The sequence below is a fragment of the Myxine glutinosa genome, unplaced genomic scaffold (assembly GCF_964187855.1).
Source record: "Myxine glutinosa unplaced genomic scaffold, kmMyxGlut1.1 SCAFFOLD_1866, whole genome shotgun sequence".
Lineage (NCBI taxonomy): Eukaryota > Metazoa > Chordata > Myxini > Myxiniformes > Myxinidae > Myxine > Myxine glutinosa.
The window spans coordinates 5,609-23,348 of record NW_027617961.1 but is presented as its reverse complement, the minus strand read 5'-3'; the positions used below and the strand labels follow the sequence as shown (position 1 = coordinate 23,348).

The 17,740-nt window shown below is 40.4% G+C and overlaps 1 long non-coding RNA gene across 1 annotated transcript in view; it reads left to right on the top strand.

Moving 5' to 3' along the window:
* The window catches only part of LOC144889230 (uncharacterized), a 41,878-nt gene extending 24,366 nt beyond the window's left edge, over window positions 1-17,512 (top strand). The window contains exons 2-3 of the long non-coding RNA XR_013621662.1: window positions 12,230-12,290; window positions 14,648-17,512. This is a non-coding gene — a long non-coding RNA (uncharacterized LOC144889230). The remainder of the gene's footprint in view (window positions 1-12,229; window positions 12,291-14,647) is intronic.
* Window positions 17,513-17,740: the final 228 nt, after the last annotated feature.

The following is a 17,740-nucleotide window of genomic DNA, read 5'->3' as shown; positions in this document are numbered from 1 at the left end:
CACCAAGGCAGCATCTTGGGGCCAGTTTTGTTTTTTGTTTTTCCTAGAAAAATATACCCAACAACAAACCAGCATTCCTTTCAGCAGATCTGGAAAGGATCAGATACTTATCTCCGGTTAAGGTGTCATATTCTAACCTTGTCACTCTGGAAGGATGGTTACCTACTCAAGCCACCTATCTACGTCTTTGATCAGCCAATGGAAGAGGTTCAGTCTCTTGAACTCTTTGGCCTTGACCTCAGCCAAAAGCTTTCCTGGGCAGACCATATCACCAGGACAGCACGTTTTTGCAGTAACCTGCTCCTTGTTGAACTTATAAAATCCAGGTTTACTGCTCACCCACACTGATCATTTGTTCCTCTATTCTGCCGCCTGTGGAACTGCTCACCCGAGTCATCCTCCATCACACCAACAGATTGGGTATCCTCCATCATGCCAAGCCATTCCTCAGTTATTTGAACTTATCAGAGCCTACAAGGCCCTTGTCCATAGTTCAGTGGAGTACTGCTCTCAACTATGTGTTGGTTGCCTGACATCACAGTGCTGGATATTGTAGAATCTAAAGTTCTTACCATCATTGACATTTCCCACAAAGAACCAGAGTTCTATCATTGCAGACAGGTTGGTGGCCTCTCTGTTTCCTACTTCCCCCAACCTTTCACTCATGCAGCAATATGTGTATCCCCCAGCACCACAAGGCCAACACGTCGAGCTCTTAACACTTTTTTTTTTTGTATACAAGATCGAGGCTCGTGTAAGACCTAACATCAATCACAAAAAAAAAAAAACGGACACACAAAACATACAATAAAGGGAGCGGAAGACAAGATGGGGAGAGAGAGGGAAGCACACAAGTACAACAGCAGAGAACAGGGACATCGGGAGATCTGTGGGAGGGAGAGGGCTTGGGGGGAGGAGGAAGCAATACAGCGAAGGAAAGAACTTAAATACACAAAATTATCTTGATCTTGTATCATCTTCGATCCATGATCTTGATCTTGTATCATGATCTTGTATCATCTTCGATCATCTTCTACCCCTGTTGATCCACCGACACTCCTCTAACCTGCAAATTACAATTTCTTATTCTCTCTCTAATTTTTCTCTTTACCTGGTCATTCATTCACTTGCTTCCAGTCGTTTCCCCACCACCACCACACTATCAACATGCCACCTTTCTTTCATACATTCCATGCTCTTCCATGAGCCTATATTTTATATTCTCCCGAAAAAAAAAAAAAAAAAGTAAATAAACAAGGTACCAAATAGCAAGCCGACGAGGTTCGAAGCCCATTACCACTGACATTCTGTTCTCTAACTTTTTTCTAAATTAGCGTCTGGTTTTCTAAAACGACTCCACTATATGATTCCTAAATGAATTTTAAAAAGTCAGAAACTTCTTCATTTGACATTATGGTTGATAAATTGGCTTCCGACACTGTGCCCCAGTATTAGATTGATGGTTGTTTCGAAATGTCATTCGTTATAATATTCCATGAGCCAGCTTGTACACTAGCTGTGGAGAACTAGTTGTACACATATATTAAAGTGGGGAAAAAAACTTGATCTTCTGGTTATGACTTGAACATAAAGTGCAATTATTTTAGAACAATAGGTGTATAGTCAGTTTTCAGGAATGAAATGAGATTCTTTTACTCACTGTATCCCTTAGGAAGTTGTAAAAGCTTTTTTCCCCTCTCCTGGCTTTTATTACATTAACTCATGGCACAATGACTTTTTTATCCTTGTCATTCATTAAAGGAAGTACAGTACGGCCGGCCTCAATGTGACTTGTCAGAAATGTGATTTACATCTTTAAAAAAAACTATTATAGCATTACATTCTCTCTCAAAAACCCATTACTCCACAAACTCCACCACTGCACAGAGTCCCCTCCTCTACCCACGCTTAACATAACATATAATTTGATCTTATAGCTATGTTGTGTAAATTTTTACCTGATGAGTCTGAAGCCATGAAGATGGTGAAAAAAAAGTGGAGTTAAAGTTAGAAACTCACAGATCACACTGTGGGGGTACATTTAGTATTCCAAAAACGCCCCAAAATAAAATGCTGTCAGACAGGCAAGCTTACATTCCCCATTGTTGAAGATCTGCTTTAGAAGGTTAGTAGGAAAAATGTTGTGTTCGACTTTGGCCTTGGCCTGACAACTTTTTTTTATCTACTCTTTGGTTTTAACTTTTATACACCTGCTTTCGATGTAATGGTGTCGGTCATTCATCCGATTGTTTTCACGACGGCGGGCATGGCAATAAATTATGTTTAGAAGCAGGAGTGAAAGATATCATTGAGATCATCAAACGGTAGCAGACTGGCAGTCAAATGCGGACTCGGCAGAATGAATGTGTTCTTCCAGTCTGGTTAAAATCCACAAATCCAGGCCTGCTGCACACCTCCAGCCTTTTCCTACTCTTTCCCTTCATCTGTTGAATCACCTTCCTGAGGTTGTTCAACCCCTCCCTCCTCTACTGGGCTTCATGTAGGTGTTGTGCTAATGTCTCATGTCATCCCCCATCCATAACCATGATCTTATCTACCCCCATTAACTAACCTGGTGCGACCGTCCGACTTGCAAGTTGCTGTGTTTTCTCCTTCTCACTGTCTTTTTTCCTGTTCGTTTCGTTCAATCCCCTTCCTTATTGTGTCCGACTGTTGCTCCGCTGCCAGTTGGTAGACTTTTTAACCATCTGTCACCCTGCTCTTCAATGAGCGATCTTTTATAAATAAAAATAAACCTCAAAGGTGAGTTGCTACCTCTGAGGTCAAACTTTATTGAAATTGAAAATCTAATGTTCGATCCATGTGCTATCTCTTTGATTAGTGAAATTAGTATTTTCTTTTAAAGAAAAAAATAATTAAATAAACCTCTGGATTGACACATTTTCTACAAACCACAAAATATATGGGGGGATTGGGGTAGAAAAACCTGAGACTTTCTTGCCGCACCCATCAAGGGCACAGATCAGAGAGTTATATCTGCCGCCGTTGTTGCGAATTTGGCATTTTGCTGTGGTACGGACTCAAAAGCCTGTTCTTCTTTCAGATACCTTGGGATATAAAGCATCTAAGAGGGAATGCAGTTGAACAACCAGCTTAAGCTTCATCCACAATATTGTGTTATTGGTGATACAGTATTGCTCGTGCCACTCACGTACAGCAGCTTATTTTTGGATTTGACTCCAAAAAAGGAAAGACAGGTTTGAACAGCTAATTCTACCCTTCCTGGAGTGAAGTGAACACTATGCAAACTGCTGGAAAGCTGAGCTGTTTGCAATTTACTCCATGGGAAGCGTTTAATTTCAATTCATCTGGGTTCAGGTCATGTGTGCTGTTGGGACGACATCCGACATAGCCACGCATGCAATGCACAAAGACAGCTCTTTGGACTGATATAACGTCATGATACCAATTCCATAAACCTCTGCACACAGGATGTCACTTCAATATGAACCTTGATCTGAACTCGAATGTTTTTGTTTTTGTTCATTGCGATTGCCTCCTGCGGACATAGTCTTTTCGAAACCTGAGCTGTTTTGAACAGCTCAGATTTCACAAATATGTTTCTCATTTTTGTCCAGTAGATTACAGTAAAAGGCTCTTTTTCATACCCGTCAAGTTCCCATAAATGTTGATCGTTAGATTCCTGATGTTGGAGCGCACAGCAGCGGATCTGTCCAAGAAGACATTTAACACTAAATCGTACATGATGTTTTAAAAATCGTTTGAAATTATTTTTGGATTTGATTTTCTGTGTAGCAAGTGTAATTCTTACTGAAAAACACTTCATACTAATCAAAGAAAGTGACACAGATTGACCTGAAAAATACATTTTATTACCACTTAATCAAACGCATACATACAGTGCCTTCAGAAAGTATTCACACCCCTTGAGTTTTTCACATTTTGTTGTGTTACAGCCTGAATTTAAAATGGATGAAATTTTAAAAAAATTGTCACTGATCTACACAATAGCCCATAATGACGAAGTGAAAACATGTTTACAGAAATATTTACAAATTTATTGAAAATGAATCACAGAAATATGTAATTTACATAACTATTCAGTCCCCTGAGTCGATAGTTCTTTGAAGTGCCTTTGGCAGTGATTACAGCTTCAAGTCTTCTTCGGAATGTCTGTATCATCTTTGCACATCTGGATTTGGGGAGTTTCTCCCATTCTTCCTTGCACATTTGCTCAAGCTCTGTCAAGTTGGATGGGGAGTGTCGTTGAACAGCAATCTTCAAGTATTTCCACAGATTATCATTGGGATTCTCGTCTGTGCTTTGACTGGGCCACTCAAGGACTTTCACATTATTGTTCTGAAGCCATTGCAGTGTTGTTTTGGCTGTATGCTTGGGGTCATTGTCCTGTTGGAACATAAATGTCCGCCGCAGTCTAAGGTCTTTTGCACTCTGAAGCAGGTTCTCCTCAAGCATTTGCCTGTATTTGGCTCCATTGATTGTTCCCTCTATGCTTACAAGTCTCCCAGTCCCAGCTGCTGGAAAGCATCCCCATAAGATGATGGTGCCACAACCATGCTTCACAGTAGGAATGGTGTTAGGTGGGTGATGAGCTGTGCTCGATTTTCGCCAGACGTAGAGCTTTGCATTCAAACCAAAGAGTTTTCTCATCAGACCTCATCAGAGAATTTTCATCTCATCATACCAGAGAATCAATCATTTGTTTCATGAGTCTCACGTGCCTTTTTGCAAACTCCATTTTTAATAAAGTGATAATTTATGCTGCATTGTGGCAAGTGGCAAGACGGAAGCCTCTCTTCAGTGAAAGACACATGAAAGCCCACAGAATCTTGTTTCTCACAGTCTGAGAGTCCTTCAGGTGCTTTTTTTCAAACTCCAAGCGGGCTTTCATGTGTCTTTCACTGAGGAGAGGTTTCCGTATGGCCACTCTGCCATAAAGCCAAGATCGGTGGAGTGTTGCAGTGATTGTTGTCCTTCTGGAAGTTTCTCCCATCTCCACACAGGATCTCTGGAGCTCAGCCAGAGTGACCATCGGGTTCTTGGTCACCTCTGTTACCAAGGCCCTTCTCCCCCGATTGCTCAGTTTGGCCGGGCAGCCAGCTCTAGGAAGAGTCCTGGTTGTTCCAAACTTCTTCCATTTAAGAATTATGGAGGCCACTGTGTTTTTGGGAACCTTCAATGCAGGAGAATTTTTTTGTAGGCTTCCCGAGATCTGTGCTCGACACAATCCTGTCTCTGAGCTCTGCAGGCAGTTCCTTTGACCTCATGGCTTGGTTTTTGCCCTGATATGCATTGTCAGCTGTGAGAACTTATATAGACAGGTGTCTGCCTTTACAAATCATGTCCAACCAATTGAATTTACCACAGGTGGACTCCAATCAAGGTGTGGAAACATCTCAAAGATGATCAAGAGAAATGGGAGGCACCTGAGCTAAATTTCAAGTGTCATAGCAAAGGGTATGAATACTTATGTCAATGTGATATTTCAGTTTTTTCTTTGTAATAAATTTGCAAAACTTTCTAAAATCCTGTTTTCTCTTTGTCATTATGGGGTATTGAGTGTAGATTGCTGAGGGAAAAAATGAATTTAAACGATTTCAGCATACGGCTGCAACATAACAAAATGTGAAAAAGTAAAGGGGTCTGAATACTTTCTGAATGCACTGTATGTTTTCCCATCTTTGGAAATCAAGAGACTTGAAGTTCCGTCAGCAACACGTCAGACGTCAGATGTTCCGTGTAAAGTTGTGCAGGGCATGATCACATGTCCATGTACCTTGGTCCTCCCTCTGTGCATCGCTTTTCACTTATGCAGGAGTTGTGTGTAAGCCTGCAGCAAAGTCACAGTTTCCTCCGTGAGAGGTGAGCTTAATTTTGCTGTGTGCCGTGCCTCCAACATCTGCTTCCTGACCCACTTTGAGGTTATAGCCAAGATGCTGACGTTATCCCTTAACCCTAAGACCATGTTTGGCAATGGCAGACATTTCAGGATGGTAGCACTTTAAGGCGCCTGTGATTGGTCAACCAACTTCACCCACCCCCAATCTCGTGTTTATATGGGAGGGAGATAATGGAGATTTCATTCCTGACGAAGGTCAGCGGATGCATGTAATTTGTGTTGCTGACTGAAACGTTGAGTCTCTTGATTTACATAGGTTGGAGAACATGTTATGGATCATACATCGACATGACAATTAATTTTCAGTCACGTGCTGACGTGTGAGAGGTCAAATGAGCAATGTTTTTATTTTGCCAAAAGTTAAGCAGCAAATGCCAATCACGTCATCGATCGTCTGCTCTTGCTCTTTTTATTATTTAATATTTACTCACGATCTGGTATTGGATGTATGTACGGGGATGGGTAAGTGTGTTTGTTCGTTCTTGTTTGTGTATTTCTGGGGCACGAACATGACTGTAGGTTCATGTACGGGTTGGACATGGTGACATGTCAGTTGCATGATTGATGGAGTTTTCATTGGGTGCTGTCCATGCATGGGCATGGTGTAGGGGATAGAGCGTTGTTGTTTTTTGCTCACCGTATCCAGCTGTTTTCACCATCCAGTTTGTGCCATTCATATCAGAGGTGTGTATTGTGTGTCACCTCGGGAATAAACGTGCACACCTGCCGAGCGAAGCTTGGCGACTATTGGCCTGAGAAAGCCTACCTGGAAGCAGGTGTAACGTCACATGAGACTGGATCTGCTCTTGCTTAATTGTCCCCCGTCGCACCACGGGGCGAAAGGGGGACTATGGTTTTCCCCTCCGTCCGTGTGTGCGTGCGTCCGTGCGTGCGGGCGTTTGTGCGAACGTGCGTGCGTGCATCCGTGCGTGCATAAGCGAAGGACCGAATTCTAATTTGGTGTGTGTGTGCAACCCACGTCAAAATCCAAGATGGCCGCCGCCATGTATGTCTGATGCCATGTATGTCTGAACCTTGTGAGCGGAATATCTTAAAATAAACGAACTACTAACATCTAATCTGGTGTGTGGGTGTATCTATGCATAACGAAGAACGCTATTGAAAATTGGGTCACCACATCAAAATCCAAGATGGCCACCGCCATGTATGTCTGAACCTTGTGAGCGGAATATCTTGAAAAATAAGCAATGTACCAACTTCTAAGCTGGTGTGTGGGTATATCTACGCATAAGGAAGAATGCTATTGAAAATTAGGTCGCCACGTCAAAATCCAAGATGGCCGCCTTGCGTCTTCCACTTTGTCAACTCACATCACTTCACCGACGGGGGACCTAGGCGTAACGCTTGTTATTACTAGATTAGCGGAGTTTTTTTTATTTGGATGCACCTTTTTCCTTCTAAAAATGGTGAGGGTGAAAAGATGAAGCACTTTCTCCATCACAATTCGCACGATTAAAGCAAGTGAAATAGACGTTCAGCTAACATTTCTTCGACCCATTGCCAATGTCAATCTTATTATCTATACATGTAGTCATTGATACAATAAACTGTAATTCCAAGCCACCAAAAGTTCAGATCATGGAAATATGTAGTAATAATCGATGGTGAAATGCACACATGTCGTCCAATTAATTCTAAAATGCATACTAACCACAAAGAGCAACACACAATGTTTCAACCTCCAGCATGGTCCTTCAAAAAAAAACCTACATCCAATAATCATTTTGGACACTGGAATATTTGAAAGTGCCCTTTCATCATGCACCGGCCAGGAAGTAATAGAGACAAATATTTCTCAGATATACTGTGTTGTAAAGTGTCATAAATTAATAGCATTTTGGACAGTGGAGACTTCTCAGGGTTAGCACAGTATGAAGAGGTGGAGGGTTCCTGGCACCAAATTATACAGATAAAAATATTTGGGAAAACAGAGATAGAGATGCATATCCACAAATAAAAGGAAAATAATGAATGAAAGACAATGAGCATCTCAATTTCAATGACATAAAAGGAGACCAAGTCAAATGTAAATGCCATTGGACTTGCTCCAATTATTATCTTTGCACACAGATTAACATCAACTTACCACTGAAACCTAACCACATGAAGTGGAGAACTAGTCATATGTAGGGCACAGCAGATACTGATGGCAGAAAAATCACCCCCTCCTCCCTCTGAAAGATATGAGCCAATTGCAAGGTTATTTATAAATCTACCAATAAATCTACTAATTTCACCAGGGGTTGCTGCCACATATTATTGAAAATAAATGATTAATTCTTATTTTAATTTTTACATTCAATCATGATGAAAGTAAGATTTGAACCACGAACGACTTTACCATCATACATGGCAAGGAAGGTTCTAGAAATTTCAGCAAGATAAGGTGAATTTGACGCAAACATATGAGGCTGGAAAATAGTCGACGGCTGTCATTAAAAACAGTCCATTTTTGAACTCGTATGTCTTATACTGCAATGGAATAACAGCAAAGGTACATTCAAAAGCCAAAAATGCTGGACACCTAGGTATCAGTGCAAATATATATGTCATGAAATTCCCTTGTATTTCACTTTACAAAAACACATAATTATGTTACTACTTGGTTTTATTGGTTTAGTTCAGTCTCCAATGGACGAGGATTTAATTTGGTGCAACTTTAGAGGTGTTATCAAACTTGAAAATCATTTTAAAGCTTACATTTCTGGGGGGGGGGGGGGGGGGGGTTAAATCAGATCGGGCTATTTTAAAATGACAGATGCAAAAACGATGAAATGCCTGAAACTCTTGCTCATTTAAACAGTTTAATTTTCCCTTAAATAAGCATATATGTGTGTTGGTACTGAATTGAACTGCTAGAATAATTGGAAGAGAATTTAAATTGCATATATGGAAGAGAGTTAAATGTAATTTAAAACAACTTTATAATTGAGCACTTCTGTTTCGTTCTTCCATCACTTGGACATCGACACCATAAAATAAACTTGGATAACTTTTAGTTGTTGTTCTCCTCCTTTTCCCTTTACAGGGGTGAGGTTGGTGGTTCGAACCCTGGCGTACTCATGCAAAAGACTTAAAAAATGGTACTTCCTGCTTCCTTGTTTGATGCTCCGCATTTAAAAAAAAGAACACAGTCAAACAACCATAGGTTGGCTATCATAGCACAGGCTTTGATGGACTTAATAGCCTCCTGCATTTAAGTTACTTGTAAGGGAACATTTATTATTACTAGCAACGGTACCCGTCCTATGGGCGGGGCTTCAATTGGGAAGCCCAAATGAAAAGGTAAAGTTTCAGAAATTGAAGGCTTTTTTATTTTAAACGATTCATATAAACATCTGTTGAATCATATCACACGCAAATCATCAAAATCTAAACAGTACATGGCTAAACAATACATGGACGATCACGTATCACGTACGTCTCGCGTCACGCTCGCTCTCATGTTGTCCCGATAATGATCCTTCCGCAGGTTCACCGACGGAAACCTTGTAACGACTTTTACTTCCTCTAGACAGTCAAGTTCGCTCATCTTTTCGGTGCACCGGCACGAGCCGAGAACGGCCCATGCAGGGGCTGATCCGAGGATCTCACCAAACCGTCCGATCGGTAGTAGCGACGGGCAGTGTGTACAAAGGGCAGGGACTTGATCAACATGAGCTGATGACTCGCGCTTACTGGGAATTCCTCGTTCGTGGGACACTATCTCAAGCCCTAGTCCCCATCATGGATGGGGCTCAGCAGTTTACCGGAGCCTGACGGCGAAGGGCAAAGTACACGCTGGCCCGTCCAGTGTAGCGCGCGTGCGGCCCCGGACATCGAAGGGCATTAAATGTTCATTAAACATTAAACGTTCATTAAAGGATTACGAAACGAAAAACATTACGAAATTACGTTCACACCGTCACGTCAAACACTACCGTGAACACATACATCGTCACAATGAGAACATCGTCACAATGAACGTTATGCGAACGCGAATGTTATGCGTGAGTCCAAACCTGAGAATGCTGGAGACCAAAGCTGAAATTGGGAAAACTAAATAGCCTATTTCACTCCTGGAGATCCCAGGATTACCCACCCAAAATATCTTTGCGATCGGTTCAGCAGTTTTTACGGTACCTTCGAACAGACAGACATTTGGTGAATTATAGTAAGATTAGCATTATTGTTTTGCACTTCCTCTTCTGCAATAGATTTATGATTGAACATGGTGTCCACAGAATCTCTGAGGATGTCACTGACACCAAAAGAAGAATAACAAAGGGGAGAGAAAAAGTTAAATGAAAAAGATAAACAATAGTTATTTGTTTGTGTAGTGCCCCACCTCCTTCCACACCCTCCTCAACACGTGACACCCTCTTGGTATGTCGAGTGTATCCTGCAGCCCAAATCCACCCTCTCAAAACATGTGGAAGAAATACGTCAAGTGTCCTAAGATACATGTGACTGTAAATGTGTCATAAGTTAGACTAGAATAGTAAATAACTAAGGTAGTATGTAGTAATGTAGTATGCCTGCAAGCTGTTGCTACAAACTTGATCGAGTGGTATTTGTAAAATTTCTCATTTTCTGTGTTAATTGTTTAATATATTTGGATTTTGCCTATGCTCCTGCTTTGAGAAAATCAACATGCATTACCAACTGATAATGCATTGACAATGCTGGGGCTCATGGAGGAGCTGCAATAAATATGATGGACACAAATGCAGACAAATAAATTAGACAATTGCGGACTTGACTTCAGACCTTGAGGGAAGTGACATAACTTCCCTGGACACTGTAGTACCGCTGAAGCCAACGTTGTGAGCATGGATAAACCTCATCGGGTTTATCCATGCTCTCTCCTCTAAATGTGAGTATCAAGCAAAGAGGTTGCATGTACCATTTTAATGTCGCTGCTGTCGAAGGCCAGAAGCATTTTGTTTTCAGGTTGTTATTTTGTGCGTGTCGGTTATTTGTTACCACAATATCTTGTGAACTACTGAAGGGATTTCAACCAAACTTTGCACAAGCATGGACTCTAATACAAAGATGCACCGATTATATTTTGGCTCCAACAGGTCAAAAGGTCATGTTTTCTTTTAAAATCATAACAGATCATAACTTGAGTTAGAAGCATCTGATGTCTCTCTTCTACTTATCTCCCTCGTTCTCTCCCTCTCTCTCCCTCCCTGTCTCATGTGACCTTTAATTTTTCACATGACTTTTAAGTAAGATCAGACGTAACAGTGGGTTGACACCTAACGTGGGTGGACCCAAATCCATCGACACATTCACGACAAATTATATTTTTAGTTAGTCTTTGATATGACTCAGACAGCATCACAATCGAACCGCTGACTTCACAGACTCCGAACAGATGCTCAAATCACTAGGTCACTGAGTGTGGGTTTTTTTATTTTATTGATAGTCTCATTAGATTAGTGCAACAATGAGTGTTTAGATTTATTAACAAAAAGTGCCTTAAAAAGGAAAGGCAAGAATTAATTATCCTTGACCTTTAACAAATATCTTTGTCTGTCTGTCTGTCCCTCCCTCTCGCTCTTACCCTTCCCTCTTATGTCCTCCCCCCTCTCCCTCCATTCCTACTCCCTTCCCCTTCTACCCTTTCTCCTCCTCCCCTTCCCTCTCTCTCACCTTTCTCTCTTTCCCTTAAGAATCTTTGTCTTTGGTAATTTATGGTGAGATCTCTCAAAAGATTAGTGAACTTGTTTTGGTTGAATCCTTCTCTCATCTGGTTCGTTTTCATATTGATGGGTCAATCCAAATTTATGTAAAATTCTTACATCACTGATGACATTCTGTTATGTAAACAAGCATCCCACCTTCACTGTGCTTCTTGGTGCATTGTACGTTTTGAGGCATCATGCAGTAAACAGATTGTCAATAAGCACAGCATTTAAATTGGATTTTTCTTTCTTTGTAATAAAGCCTGAAAGGTGAAACAGTAATTATGTACAGGTATTGTAAGAAGATACATTTTGGTCTTCAGGCCAAGGTGTAGATGTTCGTTGTATGATCATGTATTCGGCCCGAAAGGCCAGAATGCATGCTATTTTAGTTTGACAAGCTTTGTCTGACCAATCATTTTGATTTTGGGCTTAAAGTAAATGTGTTGAGTTTTGTTGTAACGTTTGGATCTTAAAAAGAACGTTTTATTAAATATAAAAAGGCATTTCTCAAAAGAAACATGTGTTCCAGGCTGAAGCTTAAAATACCGAGCTTTCACACTTCCTCTTCGAGGTCGTTGTCTTTGGTAATTCATGGAGGGATCTCTTCCCTGTCTCTCTTCTCTCTCTCCAGGTTCAACTGGGAGTAATGAATTCCACGAGTGAAAACAGCACTACACCACGATTACTCACAGGTGCGTCCTGATGTAGACGTGCCATTCGTTGACCGAACTGATTTTGAAAGGTCAAAGAAGTTCATTGACCACATAAAAAGTCACACATATTATCGATAGTTTCATTTGTATACATCGTCTCTTTGCAATAATTTAAACCCTCAACTGATCAATCGCCCTTATTTTGGCTTTTTCACTCAAATATTTTAGGCCACAGTCAAACTGATGAAATATCGTTTCACGAACAAATTTCCCTGTGAAGTTAACACTGAGATAAGAAGCTACAAAGTCAGCCAGTGATCCGGAAACTGCAGTTCCTACCAGAGGTCATTGCTCCATTAGCACCATAGGGAAGAGGAACCTACTTTGTAATAGAAGAAGCAGAAAACAAGGTTGATAATGATGAAGTAAATTAAGGAATGTGGAAATTCAGGAATGTGTCATAAAGATCATCCTTATAAACTTAAATTGCCTTTTATTTGTTTAAAGTTTTTTGTGTGTGCAATAATTGGCAAAACGTTTTAAAAATCAGAATCCAATATATCTCCCATTTACTTACATCGGTTGCTCTCTAATATAGTGTATACATTATGTACCTTCTTGTACTTTAATACCAATATATTTTTATTCATTCGCATTCATCTGCGTGTCTCTGTCTTCGATATGTTTTGTTTCTTTGTTTCCCTTTTTTTCCTTTTTTTGTGTGACACGCACATTGAAAATTTATTAACCATCACAATGGTCACCAAATGCTTGGACAAAAGTATGACCATATCATACCTGTTTATCGAATCTCCATTGCTGGTTTTCACTTCCTTTAGAGAAATATGAAGTCTTCTCATGACAGGGATCGCAAAAAAATTGCTCTCTCGGTGGTCCTGAGTTTAATTTTCCTTTAAAAACAATTATCTGAGTTTCGTGGAGGAGATTTTACATCAATCTGCAGGACAGAGACATTAGAAGAGGTCAGTGTGCGTTTAGATGAATTGTAAGGACCGAAGGTGAACAGGCATCATGTTTTCACCCCTGTCTGGCTCTTTGTCTGTGAGCAGGATATCTCAAAGAGTTATAGACGGATTCGGACAAAATTTGGTTGACAGCTTGGGTGTGTGACAAGGACAAATTGATTAAATTTTGGTGAAGATCTGGATCCGGATAAAATAACTTCTTAAGTGATTCTTCACCATTAAGAGAAAGGGCCAAAAACTATACATAGCACAATCTCTCAAAAAGTTTTGGACTAATTATAAGAAAACTTGGTGGATGAATTGGGTAAGTGACAAGAACACGCCGATTAGATTTTGTTTCAGGTGCGAATCCAGTTCCGGCCTATCAGTGGGATAAAAAACGTAAACTGTTCAGCCATGCGGAGGTAAGCTCTCTACCGAGTGCTGTTCTTGTTAATTTTATTTGTGTGATTTATTTATTTCTGTTAAGAAACAATACCGTCTTACTTTGTCTTTTTGTTTGTTTCTTTTTCTATTTCGTTATTTTCCCATTGCTTTTTATTATCATTATTTCCTCTGTTGTCCTCTTATTAGTCCCCTACCGGTGTACACCGGAGGGGACTATAGGTTTGCACTCTGTCCCTCCGTCCCTCCGTCTGTCAGTCTGTCAGTCTGTCAGTCCGTCACGCAAAGAACAGTTTTCCGGACTTTTTTTTTCTAAACTCTTAATGCTAATGATTTCAAACTTGGTACATGGTTTCCTCATGATAAGCAGATCAAGTTCGAACTTCATGACGTTTCGATCATTTTTGACAAAGTTATGGCACTTTGAACTTTGGTAATTTCCCCAACAGTTTTCCGGACTAGAATTTGGAGTGTGGTAAGTCAAAGCTGTTAATATTCCTTGTTTTAACTCCAATTTACATTCTGTTTCCACTTTTAGTGAAAAGTATGGGTCTGTGCAACCATTCATAAACTTTATTTGGTGCAAATTGGATAATTTTTAGCCGAGTTACCTCAGACCGTGAGTTGGTAATTATATAATTCACACATAGTTGAATACGTGCAGGCCGCTCCACGGAGCGACTTTGCGGGCTTATTTTAACTCCAATTTACATTCTGTTTCCACTTTTAGTGAGAAGTAGGGGTCTGTGCAACTATTCATGAACTTTATTTGGTGCAAACCGGTAGGGGACATGTATTGCAGCGCAATGCTCAGAATGCTTGTTTACAAGTATATTGATCATATATTACCTCGTTTACACAACAGACCAATAAAGATCTGATGAAAAAATAAGAAATATTGTCACATGCTTGCTCAAGTGTACAGGGTTGCAGATGAGTATTTGTTTAAAGTTTTTCTGCATATTATAAATATGGTGGACATTAACATACCATGATCAATCTTTCTCCATTGCTCTTTGGTGACAGACAGCGAAAGTGCAGTTAACAAGCAAGAAGCAGGGCCTGGTCAGCATCAATCTGCCCAGGATAGAAGCCCGCACACTTCACCGTCGAGCTCCATTTGTGGTGGTGAGTTCATGTCCTCTTTGTTTTCACCCTCATGTCATCCTTGTGGAATCTCATCAAACCTGCATTAAACCCCAGTTACACGCCTGTGAGTGTGTGGCAAAACAGGTGGATGGCGGTTTTCAAATTGTACATCTTGCTGATTTTATTTTGCATTTTAAACTTGCTACATTACAGCAGACTTAAATGTTGTTGCAATAAGGTTATTCCATCATAAAAATAAATTACGAGGGCTGAAGAAGAGTAGAGGTGATCCAATCATGTCTCAAAAGCCAAGTTGAATTCACAACTGATTTGATCAACTAAAAGTTGAGTTCATAAGACAAAAAGTTGAAAAGAGTATGTTTTCTGCCATGAGAAAAGAGGTATGACTGATGTTTCGAGCATTAGCTCTTCATTAAAAGAAAAGGATTTTTAGCCTGCTCAGATTGAACTTGGATGGGCCACCTCAGATTGCTCAGATTGAACTCGGATGGGCCACCTCAGATTGCTCAGATTGAACTTGGATGGGCCACCTCAGATTGAACTTGGATGGGCCACCTCAGATGGAACTTGGATGGGCTTGGAGTTGTAGGTCAAGAGGGTGGCATCATAGTTGATGGAAGGATCTAGAGTTTTATTAATACAGACAATATGGAATTACCATTATGACTTTCCTTGTCCTGACTCCACCCTCCTCTTCCCACGTTGGAGTGGAAGGGTTGAAGCTGAGGACAGCTTAGTGCTGCCTGAGCCGTTAGCACGCTGTGGCTAGCATTCACCCAAGGCAAGCTTGTGGTTTCTGAACATCCGATTAGACTGCTGACCACAGACTCTGTGTATTAGAATCCCACAAACCCCACTCCTGCACAATCCACACTAAAAGCTATCAACAACTATTGTCTGTTGTTGGACTTTTTAATGTTGGCATGACATCTGTTCTTGAGCTTTAAGTCATTATATCCTGCATTCTTATTGCTTTTTCCAATGCCACGAATTTCTGTTTCAATCTAATTTAAGAAGTCGCAGTTCACCAGGAGATTGACCCGTCAAAATTGCTTTGCTGCCTCAACTCTATTGCTTTCTTTAGATCCACTTGCTTTTTACCTCCACCACCAAAGGTGGTTCGAGGTTATGTTTTCACCCCTGTCTGTCTGTTTGTCTGTTCGTTTGTTAACAAGATAATATCTCAAAAAGTTGTGGACAGATTTGGACGAAACTTGGTGGAGAGATTGGGAGTCTGACAAGGACGATTCGATTCGATTTTGGTGAAGATCTGAATATCTATTCGGATATGATAATTATTTAATTTTTTAGGTGATTCTTCACCATTGGGAGATAGGGCTAAAACCAACATATAGCAGGATATCTCAAAAGGTTGTGGACGGATTTGGACGAAACTTGGTGGACAGGTTGTGTGTGTGAAAAGGACTAATCGTTTCGATTTTGCTGAAGATCTGAATATGGATTCGGCTACAAGAATTACTTAATTTTAAATTGATTCTTCAGCATTGAGAGATCGGTTGAAAAGTGATATATAACATGATATTTTTAAAAAGTTATGGACGAGTTATGAATAAACTTGGTGGACGAGTTGGTTAGGTGACAAGAACAAGCCGATTCGATTTTGGTTCAGGTCCGAATCCAGATCCGGCCTATCCGTGGGATGCAAAACGTAAACTGTTCACAAGGCGGAGGATGCTCTCTCCTGAGTGGCGTTCTAGTTACCCTGCACTCGCGAAGCGAAAAGCGAGGTTAAGCATTCAGGTGCGGACATGTGCCGTGTGCAGTGTCTGCATTTAAAAAATTCATTTTCTTGGCAACCGTTTGTCCGATTGACATGAAATTTTCATCATATGAGGGCCTACTCCTGTAGCATATTTCAATGATCATAGGTCACATGGTACAGGCGCCATCTTGGAAAAACTTCGCACCTCTATCTCTGAAACCACTCCATGGAAAAAATTGAGACCTGCCTCATTGTAAAGAACTCCATATGGGGAACAGGTGTTGTTAACGATGACGTCATTTGTGCCATAATTATGACGTCATAATTCGACAGGGACAACGCTTAGTCTGATCAGTTTGAAATGTATTGAGCGTGATCTATGCAACAATTACATTAGAGAATATAAATTTATGATGTCATCGCTCACGTGGTCTGGCAGCCATATTGGATCAAAGAAAAAAAATGTTCAAAAACAGAAGAGTTGGCTTGCAACAAGTTGACTGCGCAGGGTAAGAATTCTATGAATACCATCTAGTTGTTAATGTAACGGATGCTAAAGTATATTTTCACAATTATTTACCCTTATAATGAAAGTTGCGGAGATTCACATTTTAAACGAGATGATAGACCCACAGGCTTGTTTGCTTGCTTGTATGGCTTCAGTGTCTTGCCAAATATAACAAGAAAACCAAAATGAGAAGGTGGCTGTGAAGACAGGGTTTTAGAAATATCCATGACCATGTTTTACTTAAACAGTTGTACTGCTGCAATGTAATCAGGGCGCATCGCATTGTGGAGTATGGTATCCTTTTGAGGCGCCGTCATTGTACTTGCATTCAAAAATCCCATGGAAACAAGTGTAGGCCTTTTGACAGGGAGCATGGCTATTTATACATCCAACACACTAAATGAGGATCAAAATGTGAAATATAATTGGATGTGACTGTTAAAGGTGATGAGTGAAAAATGCAGTGAAAAAAATATTCCAATGCCAGAAAAAAAGAAAAAGCTTCACAGACCTTCTGCTGTTATTATGACATAGTCTTCTTGACACCTTACAAACAACATGGTCTCATGCATCAGTTAAATTATAATTGTAACATTGAGCTGTATTTTCAAAACAAGAACTAATGCTTTCAAATGCCTCCGTTACGGAGGGGCTTGCACGTGCACAAATTGTGTGCAGGACATAGACATGAGGAGGCATCAGTGTACTTTAACGCGGATCACAAGGATGTTAGTGGACAAAAAACAAATAAACACTGTAAACAGGATTTCAATGTATA